Source organism: Leguminivora glycinivorella, chromosome 3 (assembly GCF_023078275.1).
Source record: "Leguminivora glycinivorella isolate SPB_JAAS2020 chromosome 3, LegGlyc_1.1, whole genome shotgun sequence".
NCBI lineage: Eukaryota > Metazoa > Arthropoda > Insecta > Lepidoptera > Tortricidae > Leguminivora > Leguminivora glycinivorella.
Window position 1 is genome coordinate 19648144 of NC_062973.1, and position 15123 is coordinate 19663266.

At 35.1% G+C, this 15123-nt stretch overlaps 1 protein-coding gene across 7 annotated transcripts in view; it reads right to left on the bottom strand.

The window, feature by feature from the left end:
- The window catches only part of LOC125224894, a 206470-nt gene that overhangs the window by 56040 nt on the left and 135307 nt on the right, over positions 1–15123 (bottom strand). The gene's annotated exons all lie outside the window — the stretch shown is intronic.

The following is a 15123-nucleotide window of genomic DNA, read 5'->3' on the forward strand; positions in this document are numbered from 1 at the left end:
CCCCTGCACATCACTTTGTGGTTAGCTAAGACTAGAGACATGTTCTGTTCCAACTTTGAATGGTCTAGAATATTTTTCTATTTTCAATGTACTGCAGAGTTTGAGACCAATCACGTATCTAAGCTCGTCTACTAACACTCGCCAAAAGTAATTAATCACTGAAATGTGTGTGTTTTTTTTTTCATATCTGGGTTAACATATTTTAATAATGACTTGGGTGAAAAGATAGTGATTTTTAGTTAAATTAGAAGATATTAATCAGTATGGAATGAATAGGTAGGTGCAGTCAACCAATTGGAACCCTAGGCCACTCTACAACCATATCAAAATGACAAGCAGTAAGATATTTCTTACAACCTGATTTATAACGTCACTATGACATAGTTCTACAGGTGGCCTAGGGTTCCAATTGGTTGACTGTATTTCGCGAAACATTACAAGTGAAAACACGTACTTATATCGAACGAGCGAGGTTTGTGGTAACCGTGTTGGAAAAGGATATATATTATGGCATCTTTTTGGACTTTTGTGAGCGAAAATACATAAACGACGTAATATGCAAGCTTTGAGGTTAAGATTACAGGCGTTTTCTGTACGAAATTTAATGACCTACGATGTTTTTGTTTTCTCAGTCAATCTTCTCAAAATCTACGCCGAACTGAGGCTACAAAGAAATTGTTATCACTGAAATATATGCTGTATTTTGGTTCACGACTAAGGTTTATGATACCTGTAATTTTAATTAGAGAAAAGGTATATCAGCAATCAGCATCATTTAGGACTTTTCGCGAAAATACATCTACGGCAGAGGCATTTATGGTTTCAGTTAAATTACAATTGTCATAAAATCTAAATATTAAATGTATGCAGGTAGTGTACAGGCAATGCACAAAAGATCTACACCGCGGGGTCACAAACGTCGAAAGGTAAGGCTAGACTGCGGAGAGACCCAGTGCTAGTGTGGAGTCCATTCTAGCCCCAGGTGAACGAGTTGTGAAAAGTGATATTACTTATAGGTAAGGGCATTTATTTGTGTGATGACAGATATTTGTTCCTGAGTCATGGATGTTTTCTATGTATATAAGTATTTGTATATTATATATATCGTTGTCTGAGTACCTGCAACACAAGCCTTCTTGAGCTTACCGTGGGACTCGTTCAATCTGTGTAAAAATGCCTTATAATATTTATTTATTTATTTACTTATAGACCCGCAATACAAGTGAATTCATATGGGTATTTACATCTGTGTTGCAACCGCGAGTATAATAAATAGTTCATCTAGTAGCAAGATAGGCTTGTGTCGTTCACGAACTATGAACTGTTAGGAATAAAATCCCATCAATGACCGAAATGAACTGAATCTTTCCGTGGTCTGAGTATCGGTCTTTGCTCATTTAGTTCAGTATAGGATCGGCGAGCGGGAGCGGTTTGGATCAAGAACGAATGTGTGACTGCGCCGACCGAGAGCGAGGGCTACTTAGCAGAGCAACAAAAAAAGTCAAGTTTTCATATTAAACTTCGGTTACTTACAACCTTTCGGCCCGGAATGTTACTATCTGTGGACTATTCGTATAATTTTGACACTATTCGGTCCCATTCGTTCTGATCTTTCCGACCGCAGTGATCGCTGGTCTGGCTGAACTAAATGAGCAAAAGACCTAAAAGAGCGAACTAGTTCATGGGAGCGATTGAACGAGATCGGAGCGCTCCGATCAACGAACGAAACGGCACAAGCCTATAGCAAGAGATCCGCGTCGCGGGGTCACGGACGTAACGGTGAAGCTAGACCGCGACGAAACCTAGTGTCGTGTAGTCTAGGACTAGCTAAACAGAGGACAAGTGGTGAAATGGAATATAACGACTGCTGTGTGCAGTTGAATTCAGGTTTACAATTTTATAGGTATTTTTAATCGACGCAAAAACGACGGGGGTGTTATAAGTTAGACGTGTCTGTCTGTCTGTTTGTCTGACTGTCTGTCTGTCTCTCTGTAGCATCGTAGCCCCCGAACGGATGAACCGATTTAGATTTAGTTTTTTTTTTGTCTTAAAGCTGAGTTAGTCGGAAGTGTTCTTAGCCATGTTTCATGAAAATCGGTCTACTAGTCGCGGTCGGAAGTTTTTTTCAAAATTTTAATCATATTGTGATAATGCATGAAATATTAAATTATAAGTAGGTACCTAGTAAAACTTCGAAGTCTGTCTTATGAGCTTGGTATTGCAATAAATTGTAAGTATGTTTGTTCTCTATCTAATTTATATACGTTAAGGCGACTTTGAACGTAGAAAATAGCCACATTGATCTGTATAATCGATCTAAATAAATTATTTCTCTCCGATTCACTTTTCCACATATGTGGTTAAGAAGTCCGATGACAACCACAAATATTTCTAGACTCAGTACCAGGTACTTGCAATGAGTTCGATCAAAACGATCCATGTAGGTACCCAACCCTTAAATATGCATGACCGTAATCGTAAATATCATAAGCCGTGCGTATATAAAGTACGCGGCAAGCGTAAATCTTCGGGCCGCTCGTAAAACGCAACCACATTGTGCACGTCAAACTATGAGCGGCGAAGAAGGACGTAAGTCGCGCACGTCAAACTTTGAAGGATGACGTCGCTTATGGTGAAAACGGTATGAGAAACGCTTGGCTTTCGACAAAGAGTGACAGTGTTTTCTTTCCGAGAAAACAAATGAATCACAGTACGCGATAGCGATCGCTTATGGATAACAGTAACAGCAGAGAGCTTACTGCAGTTCTAAAAGGTTTCAAGGTCGTGTCCAGAAATACCGTAGGCGACAGTTCATTTCTCAGTTTAGCCGCACAGTTCAGGACTGCCAACCATCTAAGTAATGAAGATGGAAATGCTGTCGCGTGAAACAATGGCGGGAAGAAGCGGCAGGAATTAATCCGAACATTTCCGAAAGGGTAAGGTTGCTACGAATTTTCTATTCTAGCTTTCTTTGCGACACTGCAAACTTAGGCATGACTTCATGTTTACTGATTGCATTTATTTGTGTGATGAGCACAAATATTTGTTCCTGAGTCATGGATGTTTTCTATGTATATTATATATATCGCTGTCTGAGTACCCACAACACAAACCTTCTTGAGCTTACCGTGGGCCTCAGTCAATCTGTGTAAGAATGTCCTATAATATTTATATTTATAATAATTACAAACTATAGCGTAATTAATATTACAGATTGATAAAAAACTAACCTTAATTTTATTATTCCATAAAACAAGTATTACATTTATTAGACACATCACCATAATATTAAATGACGAATACTACATGTAATAAATAAAATAATAACTAAAAACTAGTAAATGCAGGTAATAATATAGTTTCACGGCATAGACAAGATATAAGTTTCAAGTTTCAAGTTTCAAGTTTCTTTATTTGGCCAAGTAACAAAACACGTTACATCTAGCAAGTCAATTACAGGTCATTGCTAAAACTAATCATGCAATGTCTTAAAATAGCTTATATAAAACAAAGATATAATTCATATAAGATGTACATTATTTTTCATTTTCTCAGTAAATTCATTGATTGAATAGAACGGATTACATTGAAAGAAACGTTTCAGTTTATTTTTAAATTCCGTACATGTTAAATTTATTACGTTTACAGGCAGTAAATTATAAAGAGTAACTTTTAAGGAGATACCTTGTTTAAATGTTTTGACTAACTTTGTTGCAGGAACGCATAGCTTATACTTATTTCGTGTGTTATATGTATGAATGTCCTTTCGCGTTTTAAAATCATTCTTACTTTTGTGGATTTCTAATAGGCAGTTAAATATGTACAATGAAATTACTGTCATGATTCGACTTTTTATAAAGAATTCTCTAACGGAAGTGCCTTTGCGTAGATTGTATACAATTCTCACTGAATGTTTTTGAGATATAAGAATCCTTTTTATTCCAACTGCGTTGCCCCAAGTAGTTACAGCATAATTCAGATGAGCGTGAACTAGAGCATAGTAAGCCGATATAAGTGTTTTACGATTGATTAAGGGTCTTAGTTTTAATAGTGCATAATTTCCTGAAGCTATTTTGTTACAAATTTTGTCAATGTGAAATGAGTGACTTAACTTATTGTCAATATGATATCCTAAAAATATTGTGTTAGTTACGTTTACTAATCCTATCTCACTAATATTTATACTATCAATTATATTTTTATTATGGTATGTCAATAATGTAGTTTTGTTAGAGTTTAAAATGATTCCGTTAGCATTGAACCATTCTCCAAGCGTTTTCATGATATTTTTGATATTCTGTGCCAGTTTGTCTAGGTTAGTCTCTTTTAAGCCCACATGTGTGTCATCTGCAAATAGGGTAACCATAGCGTAATTGGGTATGCATTCCGGTAAATCATTAACATATATTAAAAATAAAATTGGGCCCAAGCTAGATCCTTGTGGTACACCAACATTTACGACTATTTCTTTTGAAGATGTGCCATTGATATTTACTTTTTGACTTCTGTTATTTAGGTAGCTTTTTATCAAATTAAGTTCTTGGTGTTTAAATCCATAGTAATCCAATTTCATTAATAGAACATCATGGCGGATACAGTCAAACGCTTTAGACAGATCACAGAAAATACTACAGCATTTTTGTGATCTGTCCAAGGCTGAAAGCACGAAATCTATAACTTTACGCAACACCATTCCTGTTGATTTTTCCTTTTGGAACCCATATTGGTTCGAATTAAACAAACTGTAACTATCGAAATACTCGGTTATTTTATTTTTAATTACAGACTCTAATATTTTAGACACAGCTGGAAGTATGCAAACAGGTCTATAATTGTTAGGGTCCTCTGTTGCTCCTTTCTTATGAAGTGGAATTACTTTCCCTATTTTGAGACATTGTGGAAATATACCCTCTGTTAGGCAGCTGTTAATAATATTTAGTAAGATTTCTAGTAAGTAGCTATTTCCTAAGAATATTTTTTTAACAAAACGAGAATCTACATTATATACGTCTTTGGAACATTTATCCTTCAACTTCTTTATTGTCTTAAATAATTCAACTCTATCAATTGGAATAAACTTGATACGCGTGTTTGGACGTTCAACTTTACATAGGAAGTCTTTGCATGTTTTTTTGTCATTAATTAGGTGCCCAGCCGTTTTTTCTGCAACCGAAGAAAAGAAATTATTAAAGGAGTTTGCGATTTCTTCTGTATTAGTAATGCATTTACCATCATCATTAATTATCGCTTCAATATGATTTTGTGTTTTTTTGTTTTGTTTCGTTTGTTCTTTAATAATTTTCCATGATTCAGTAATTCATAAAATAACGTTTAAAATTTAATCGACTGTATTTTGTTTCACATGCCGTGTATTTTACGGCTGGCGTTTATAATGCCGAATAGTATTTTATGGACATGGCCACCGAGTTCAGTATTTTACATACAACTTTTTTGAATGAAAAGTAATAGTCAATCAATAAAAATAATTAGATAAAAAAAATGTAGTTCACTGTACATTTACAGCACATTATGCGTATTGCGGCTCGGTCCTGCCGGGCTAGCATAATGATGGCGCGTGGTAAACTCAACGGAGTAGGATAAACTAATAGTCCTTAGTCCTTGCGAGCGAGATACTTTCGACTATCATTGTGTTGGGACATGCAGGATACGGGAGATGTAATTGCACCGTGCTATTGTCTCATTGTACAAATATGTGTTTGTGCCTTTAGCTCTCTCTCTCTCCTTCCAGCAACATCACAAGGATCTCCGCTTTCCTAACCTGATGTAACAATGGACACCCACAATGGTTAGCATCTCAACTAGAATTTGTCTAAAGAGCGAATATGCTTCCGATACAAGCACCACTTTTCTGAAGAACACGTACGAGATTTGGCTGAACAGTGAACAATAGACACGTCTACAGCCGCTAGTGAGGAGCTTTTCTGTGAACCAAACGCCTTTGAACAAAGTATTAATGTACACGTAGGGTGGAGCGAAAAAACACTTTTCTGGAATTAGCAAACCTAATAGTTATCAATCAATGCCCCTTAGTCTAAGAAGCCTTTGTGCAAATTTTCATATTTTTAAACCAACATCTTCTGCCTCCGCATTAGGTTTGAAATTTTGAAAATCTCATACAAACCTGAAAATTCAACTTTTAGATAAAAAATGTTTTTCTGCAGTATTATGTTCAGTATACATTATTGATACATATTATTACAAAAAACTACCAAAAATTGCGAAAATAGCGTTAAAAATTGCCAATTTTCAGTATTTTTAACCGACTTCAAAAAAGGAGGAGGTTCTCAATTCGACTGATTTTTTTTTTTTTTTTTTTTTTTTTTTGTATGTATGTTACTCGATATCTCCGAGAATCGTGGACCGATTTTCAAAATTTTTTTTTTGATCGAACGGGTATAACCCCGAGATGGTCCCATTGGCACCAAGTCGGGGTCTGATGATGGGATCTTGGAGAAATCGAGGGAACTCTTCAAATGTTATAGGCACATGTAATGTTTTTAATGTATTTTTCAAAGGTACACCAGTATTTACGCCTGATGGTAATAATTTTATGTGGCTGAGCTGATGATGGAAGGTCAACTCCTCAATGGTTAGGAGTTAAAGGATAATTCTTTCACTACTGTACATATATTCGGATTGATACATATAATATCAATAGGAACCACTAAAAATCAACAAATAAATTAACTTTTTAACAAAAAATAAAACCGCCTTCAAAAAAAGCGCGTTACAAAACACGTAGAAACTAAAAAGCAAAAAATAATAAACCTTTGAATTCAGATTTCTTATCGTATTGCAATAATCTAAACATCCAAATTATAAACAAATCAATTATTTTTGGAGTCGGGGCCAGCCTGAGTATGGTTGGGTGGGGCCAAACAGGCAATATAGCAAGGCGACGAACAGGTCTGGCACCGACTACAAAAATAATTGATTTGTTTATAATTTGGATGTTTAGATTATTGCAATACGATAAGAAATCTGAATTCAAAGGTTTATTATTTTTTGCTTTTTAGTTTCTACGTGTTTTGTAACGCGCTTTTTTTTGAAGGCGGTTTTATAGCGGCTATTTTGGCGAATGTACTGAAACTAGACAAACTTTGGCTATTCTTGACGCTATTTTCGCAACTTTTTGTAGTTTCTCATAATAATATGTATCAATAACATATACTAAACATAATACTGCCGAAAATTTTTTTTTATCTGAAAGTTGAATTTTTAGGTTTGTATGAGATTTTCAAAATTTCAACCCTAATGCGGAGGCAGAAGATGTTGATTTAAAAAGCTGAAAATTTGCACAAAGGCTTCATAGACTAAGGGGCATTGATTGATAACTATTAGGTTTGGTAATTCCAGAAAAGTGTTTTTTCGCTCCACCCTTTGTACAGGTAAGTCTGTATCGCTAATCGGGTAAAGACCCGAACTGCTGAATAGCAAGTAGTTCAGTTAGCAGACTTGCCCCAGTTTCACGGCTCGGCAGACGGCCATAAACTGAGCATCCGAACGTTTCCATCTATTCGGTTGAGCACGTTTTCGTGTCTAGATCCGATCCAGTTTGTGCGGTATTGATGCATAATAAATTGAGTGTCCTAGACTTGTGTTGGTTCTCCTAAGAATACCTGTATTGATTTTTGGTTTTACTTCCTTTGGAGCAGTTTCAGGGAAATGTTGCTGTAATTTTTGTAGTAGGTAATTTATCAGTTTTATAACGTTCACGGACATTTCGTCGAAAGACGTAAAACCAGACTCTCGTGATATGGATATGGTATCAAGTATATGTGGTCGATGATTTTCACTGTGATAAAATAAAACCGCTTATCCACTGGATAATTTACGTGGGATTTGAATGAAATCGAGTATTTTGTGTTATTTTAGACAAACCACAAGGCTCGGTGTCAAAGTTAATGAGGGATATGAACTCGTTTAAAATGTATTTTTTTTTATATATATAAATGGCCTCAGTCCCATTTGGTGGGACTATTTTGCCAGTGTCAAGGTGATATAAGCTAATTGTTTTAGATTTTGTTACGGTAAGTGCGACGTTGTTCGGTAGTTGGCACTTGTAAATTGATAGCTAGATTTTACAAGGGCACGTGGACTATCGGCCGTCGAAGACAAAAAAGGGGCTAAACGCGTTTCGAGATTAATTCTTCATCAGCTTCTCACTATAACATTAGTTTACTACATAATAAGCTATCGATATTACACTTTTAACAACATTAATGAGCAAGAGAAGGAGAAATTATTCACGATACGATGCCGCTAAGATGGCACCCGAACCGGAAGTCCTAAAATGTAATTAAACCGAAACCTTGTAACCAGAACTATACAACGTCACAAGTGTGTTAACATGGATTACGAGTATCAATCGGCTTTGTACAGTTCAAATATTGTTTTAACCATTTGCGCTTTAAAAATGTATAAATAATTTTAGAATTTTCAATATTTCAAGTAATCAAACGTTAAATACGTAAATATCCAAATAAATAAATATCCAAATCTCGTGAAACAATGTATTTTACACTAATGGTATACGTTTAAATCGGAATTCAGCGAACTTAATCTTGTGGTGGAATTGCTATGCATAAGAAAGTTCTTTGTCTCGATATCTTAGACAACGATCCTGATACAGTGCGAGGTACAATAACAGTTTAAATTCAGCTTTCATTAATAATTCAATTTGTTTTGTCATGTGAGGATTACCGCTAATAACGTAACATATCGAGAGTAAAGTCAATGAATAAAGAGATTTGGGAGATAATAGTTCTTAACGCATACGTGGTTTGTATCAAGTAAATAGCGTTAAGTAAAGTGAAGGAAAACACAGGGAACATAATATTACACAAGTAGTACTTATAGTATGGAAATCTTTTGCCCTACTGTGTGGTGTGTGCGAGCGCATTTTATGCAAATATCTTAGCTGCCAGAGCTTAAAGTTTTTGAGAAACAACTAGAAAAGCATTAAAATAATACAATTTACGCCTTGTATAAATTCCTGGATTAAGTACATCCACAGCATAGAGGAACAAGTAAGGAAAGAGTTTGTAACTCCATATTTGTAGTGCCATCTAGCGTCAATCACGCGCCAAACAGCGTTAATTATCAGTACCTCTACTCGACACTAGGTATCAACAATGTCTCGTCTGCCAAAAATGTAATATTAAAACAGTATTCAACTTATATTACAAGCAGGAATTGAAAACAGAGTACTGATTAATACTATTGTAATATTAGCTAAAAATTGTTGAGCATTAGACTTTTTGTTCGTCGCGACATCTATTGACAAGTAGCAGTACTGATAATTTACACTAGTTGACGCGTGATGACGCTAGATGTCACTACAAATAAAAGTTACAACTCTTTCCTTATTCCTCTATAATCCACAGTAAACGCCTGTGCGATGTCATGCAAATATCTTATTACCGGTCTACGTGTGGTTTCGTTCCGAGAAATAATATTATATTATCTTTATGTCACCGAACATGAAACATACAATGTAATTCAACGCCCAGTGTTACAGCTAAGCGCCACGCAGCACCATAAATTGCAAATTCGTTGAAAACTACTTACATTTCTCTTTACGATTTCCTTTGATGTTGCGCCTTAAAAAAATATTTATATCTAGTACTTGAACCATGAAATATGGCAGTGATTTCAAGTGGTATTTAGTTTGGAATTATCTCGGAACGCATTAAGTATAAATAAAAAGCAATTAGGATTAAAAGATAAAACAGTGCTGATGGAAACCTCGAAGTAAATGAAATGCTTCAATAACATAGTAATGTGGAAATCTTGGGACGTCTGCCTTTGTGAGGGAGGAGCTTTTATTGGTGTCTGCATACTTCGTTACTTTTGAGTTGAATAAAATAAAATGGCGTATAGTGGTTATAAGAAAAGTTAAGATATAAAAAGAACTATTTCATATTGTAGTACGCAGGTTAGAACCGAGTTTATAGTCACTTGGGTATCAAATGTACCTGTATAATTATATAGGTATGTATTAAACAAAACGCATGTACGTGCATATACAAATCCAATAAAATGTACAAACACAATACGGGTTCATACATTGCTCAAGCAAGAAACTTGCAAAATGGGTATCGAGTTTTCTAAGCACATCGGATAACTGAGGAATAATAAAAATAAAATATCATAATTGGGCTTTTATTGAGATACTGTCCATCTTTGCCGAATATAATTTTATTATTTGTTCATTATTAGCATTTGGACGTTCATTCGCCTCAAAGATTGTCTTATATTCATGCTCTTTATATTATTTATACGTACCGTTTATACTAAATACCTACATATTTAAAATACTTAATTTTATTCACGTACACATCGCTTTATTTTTGATTAAATTTTAAACTTATTTAAAACGTACACCGCATGCAAACTGCGGTTGGCGATGTGCAACTAGTTATTACAGTAGTGTCATTCCAAAAGTTATCAAATACATACGAGACCAACTTGTAGGCTAACCAAAAAGTTTTTATTTAATAAAATAGACATTTCCTTCATTATCACAAACCAGATAACAAGAAAAATGTGGGAAGAATAAATGTTGCTGACCACATCCAGCGCATTGAGAAAAATCACGACAGCAAGCGAGCCAAGCGAGCGACCTAGTCGGAAGTGCCATTTACATAATCAACATCGGAAGGGCGACCTTTGTGTTATATACTCTTGCGCGCTCTGACTACACGTTTCTTCAACCCCATGTAGTGTAAAGGACACCTCAGGACTAAGGAGTTCTAAGAAGAAACGAACGAGTTGCCTCCTTAGTCCTTATTCTTGGACTTCTTGGTACATGTCATGTTTCTAAGAATGGGATAGCTTTGCTTTTATGGCTGGAGATGCGATGATAATAGCGTGACGATATCATCAATTAAAAAAAAATGATATAAAATAATGGTAAAAATTTCGAGACCAGAGCCTGCACTGTGATTACTGTGAAATTCCCGTTCGACTCATGTGTGCTTGATTAGCTATTGGAACACACATTAAAAGGACATAAACACAGGGTGTGTAATAACAGAGGCTGAAATTTTACATATGCTATCTCGTATCGATAGTTAATGGGAGTGGACATTGATCGGTGCTTGTGATACGTGTGTTTTCATTATGTTGTTTTTATGGTGGCTATGAAACTGTTTATAAGGAAAAACACCCGTTAAAACAGGATATTTTTTTATTATTATTCATGTGCAGCAAAATTATATAAGTGGAATTTCAACTTTCAACCTATTTGCACGGAAGAAACTAAAGGAATTTTGTACATAAAGGTTACCATTACTGCATATTTGCATTGCAATATAATTGCATTGAATATGTATGTAATAAGTAGGTGTAATTTTAATACGAACGGCGCCTAAATCTTGTGATGTAACATAAATATGTATTCATAGAAGCGAATAAAAATGTGTAGAGGCTAAGTAAATTGTTCTTTACTTATTTAAAGACCGATTTCCAGCACTAACTTGTTAATTTTCGAAACTGAATAGACGAAACATTCTTAGACTCACGTGTACTCACTCAGTAAACAGTACAACTATCAGGTATCCGCAATAAAAATAAAAAGATACAGCTAGACCGGCTAGACACATTTACCATTAAATATTAAGACGAGTGAGCGAGACAACGGTATTTCCATTAAATGTTTATCAAAGTGCGAGAGAGACAGAACGTTTGCAATATGCAGGTTAAACTTGGCAGACACCTTAGCTGCATCCTTATCAATATTTTACCGTTTCAACGGAAACGATATGGAATAAGCAAAATTTGGAGCACGGGAATATGCTGACTTACAAATTATAAGCAGTCTGCAAGCAACATTTTGATTTCCTCTTTACAATAAATTAGGTGCCAGTTGGTTACCATTTTAATGAATATTGTTCAATTTATATTTTATTTGATAACACAATAAGATAAATAACCATGCAATAACATCGACGGGTACCACGGTGTTCGGGTGGTCTAGTGGCAAAGACGAAAGCCGCGTAAGCTGAAGACTTGGGTTCGATTTCCAATTTCCAACTAGGCCAGCAGTGATATTCATGATAACTATTTTTGTTTATTTATAGTCAAGTAACCGCTTAGTACAAATCGATAATATAAGACATCGTTGAAAACATTCACCTATTGAAGATGATGATGAATCAAAGCAAACAATAAAGAACAACGAAGAACTGCCGCTTTTAAAAGTAACTGTTATTCTATGTGTGTCACGATTTATAATAAGCTACCACAGGATATAACAGACCTACCATGCAATAAATTTAAAAATGCACTATTCAAATGGCTAATGGCAAAACTGTTCTACTTGATTAAAGAATTTGTGGATAGTAATGGGGAAGTATCAACAGAGTAAGATATGCTGTAAATATTGTACATATTGTATACCTTAGTTTAATAATAAGTTAAGTAATTAAGTTAATTTTTAATGTAGTTTTAGTTATTGTATAATTTGCATGCTGCCAAAACACAGCTAAAAAGTTGGTACACACAATTTATGTAAGACCTATCATGTTAACACTTTTTAAATGCGAATAAAGAATTATGAATTATGAATTATGAATGGTTCCTGATCATACAAAAATATGTATTTTTGAAATAAATTCTTTATAATTTAAATGACTATAACTCGATTACACACCAAGCTGGCATGAACTACGTCCTAGAATCCCAACTTAGCGCGCGCCGTGCCAAATCCGTCCGAGTTGTTTCTACAGAGAGACTATGAACTTAGGTTTATAAAGAAGAATGAAAATAAAATTAATCAAATTATTAAATAACTGAGTGTAACAATCAAATATCACGACGCATATTTTGATTTGCACTAAGAAACTACTCAAAACGAAACCAATAATATAAAACACGATTATTTTGTAAATCATGATATTCATGATGATTCAAAACAAGAGAAAGTAACAGTTCTTGATGATACAAAAATACGCATTTTTTTAAATAAATACTTTAGAAAAGGAAATGAACAATGCTCTAGAATGTTTTGGCGCGGCTCAATAATGTCCAATGTAATGCCGATCCCAACTCAGCGCGAGCTGTGCCAAATCTCTCCTCTAAAGTTGTTCCGCGAGTAGGTACATCTGTAGGCGTTCTGTTACCTATGGACTTTTATGGGCATATTTGTTGAAATAATGGCCGTTAATGTGATTAGAGTGGCGGAATTTAATGTTTTGAAAGTTCCGTTTGGAATTTATCGTTTTCTGGAGTAGGAATATTACGTATTTTTCAGTACAGATGGTCGTTTTTTTACGCACTAGTTCGAGAAGTGGTTCATTATATGCCAGGTCGAAACTTCGGAGGCTCATCTGTACTGAAAAACGTCGTACGATACACGTGCAAAAAGGAAATTCGTAACTCATGTCGATTTAAAACACTCCCTTCGGTCGTGTTTTAATTTATCGCCACTCGTTTCGAACTTCCTTTTTTACGCACTTGTATCGTAATGTACTATTATTACCTACGTAAATTCTTATTGCAAAGTTTTCTATAAATATGATTTAGACTGCAGAGTTTTCTAGGATACGTTTATTTGTGAAACGGTCATAAACTTTTTAGAATTACAAATAAAATAAACCGACTCAATCTGCCGTATCTCAGTGAAACATTTAGTAACGTAGTTTGAAGGACAGATTTGAATATTTAATTTCCTTCGCAATCCTAATTAGAATGTTGGTGAAAAGTTTAAAACAAATGTAAGCAAACAACCGACTGGAAATTGTTAAAATGTTACTGCTATTTGTGCTCGCAAAACAATAACATTAAACGAGTCATAATCGTAAAAGCCTCAAAAATCGATTCTAACGTTCCTTATTCAAATAATTTTAGCTAGGAACCAGTCTTATTGCCTCAAACTGGCAGGAATTCCTGCCAAATTGCTCTCCGTTGCCTTCCTCGCGTCATTTACGCTGCGCCTAGAGCACGGGCACAAATTGTGAGCTCGGGCGAGTGAAATACTAGTAGATGAAATGAGGCGGTCTTCAAAATTCTGCAGGGTCCTTAGTCACCACAATCAAATGAAAAGACTGAGGTTTGGAACATAAGGAACTTAAGAGAGAAGTCAGAGAAGCTTCTAGAAAAGAAGGAAAGAATCGGCGCGCCGCGCGGAACTGAACGGATAATTTGTCTATTTGTTTTTAATATTTTACCACAACTCTAAAACTATACTTAGGTTTCTAACCCCCGACGCAAAAACGACGGGGTGTTATAAGTTTGACGTGTCTGTCTGTCTGTTTGTCTGTGTGTGTGTGTCTGTCTGTGGCATCGTAGCTTTAGATGTTTTAATTTTAAATGTTGCTTAACATATTAAATCTCTCTGCTATATCACTGGCTATTTTTATTCTAATTATTGCTGCTGGGTTATTATATGCAGGATAAGTAATTAAATTAAAAAAAGCGACTTTTTCTTTCTGTCCACATGCATAGCTTTGCTTAGTCTGATGCCATCTACACATAAGTATGTAGTTTCAAAGTGACTTTCTTACTATAAGTCGTTCATGGTGTAAAAATTGAATATAAAAACTGAAATTTTGCATTTACCCCTATTTAAAAATTTCGAAGAACCACAAAAATAATTTACTGCGGTTATAACCACTTTAACTAAATCCCTTTAAATAATTACGTGCGGGGCGGCGCGCTATTTTCAGTGCCGGTTATTAATTTAATGAGAAAATGGTAATGTATGTACTTCATTACAAGTATGTTATAGTAATAAGTAGAGGTAGTTCTGAAATACGGTTTTATTTTCTTTTGTTATCCGTAAGGGAAGTATATGGATTCAGTCTTAGAAACTAAAGCTAAAACTTCGAATACGAGAGGAACTGGTATTTTCAACAATATTCATTTATATGCATTAGATATCGCATAGGTCGAACGTTTTCTACTGTGCAAGTCGCGATACGACTAACCGCGCTTGGAGTCAATCAATTGCCTATTTCATACCTAGCCAGTGAAGTAAGAAATGCCTCAGATCACATGAAATCGTTGGCTGAAGCGGAGCCAGATATGTGATCTGCGGCTTTCTTAATTACTGGCCAATGTGTGTATACTATTTTTCTGTACGACGGAGCCGGCAAGCGG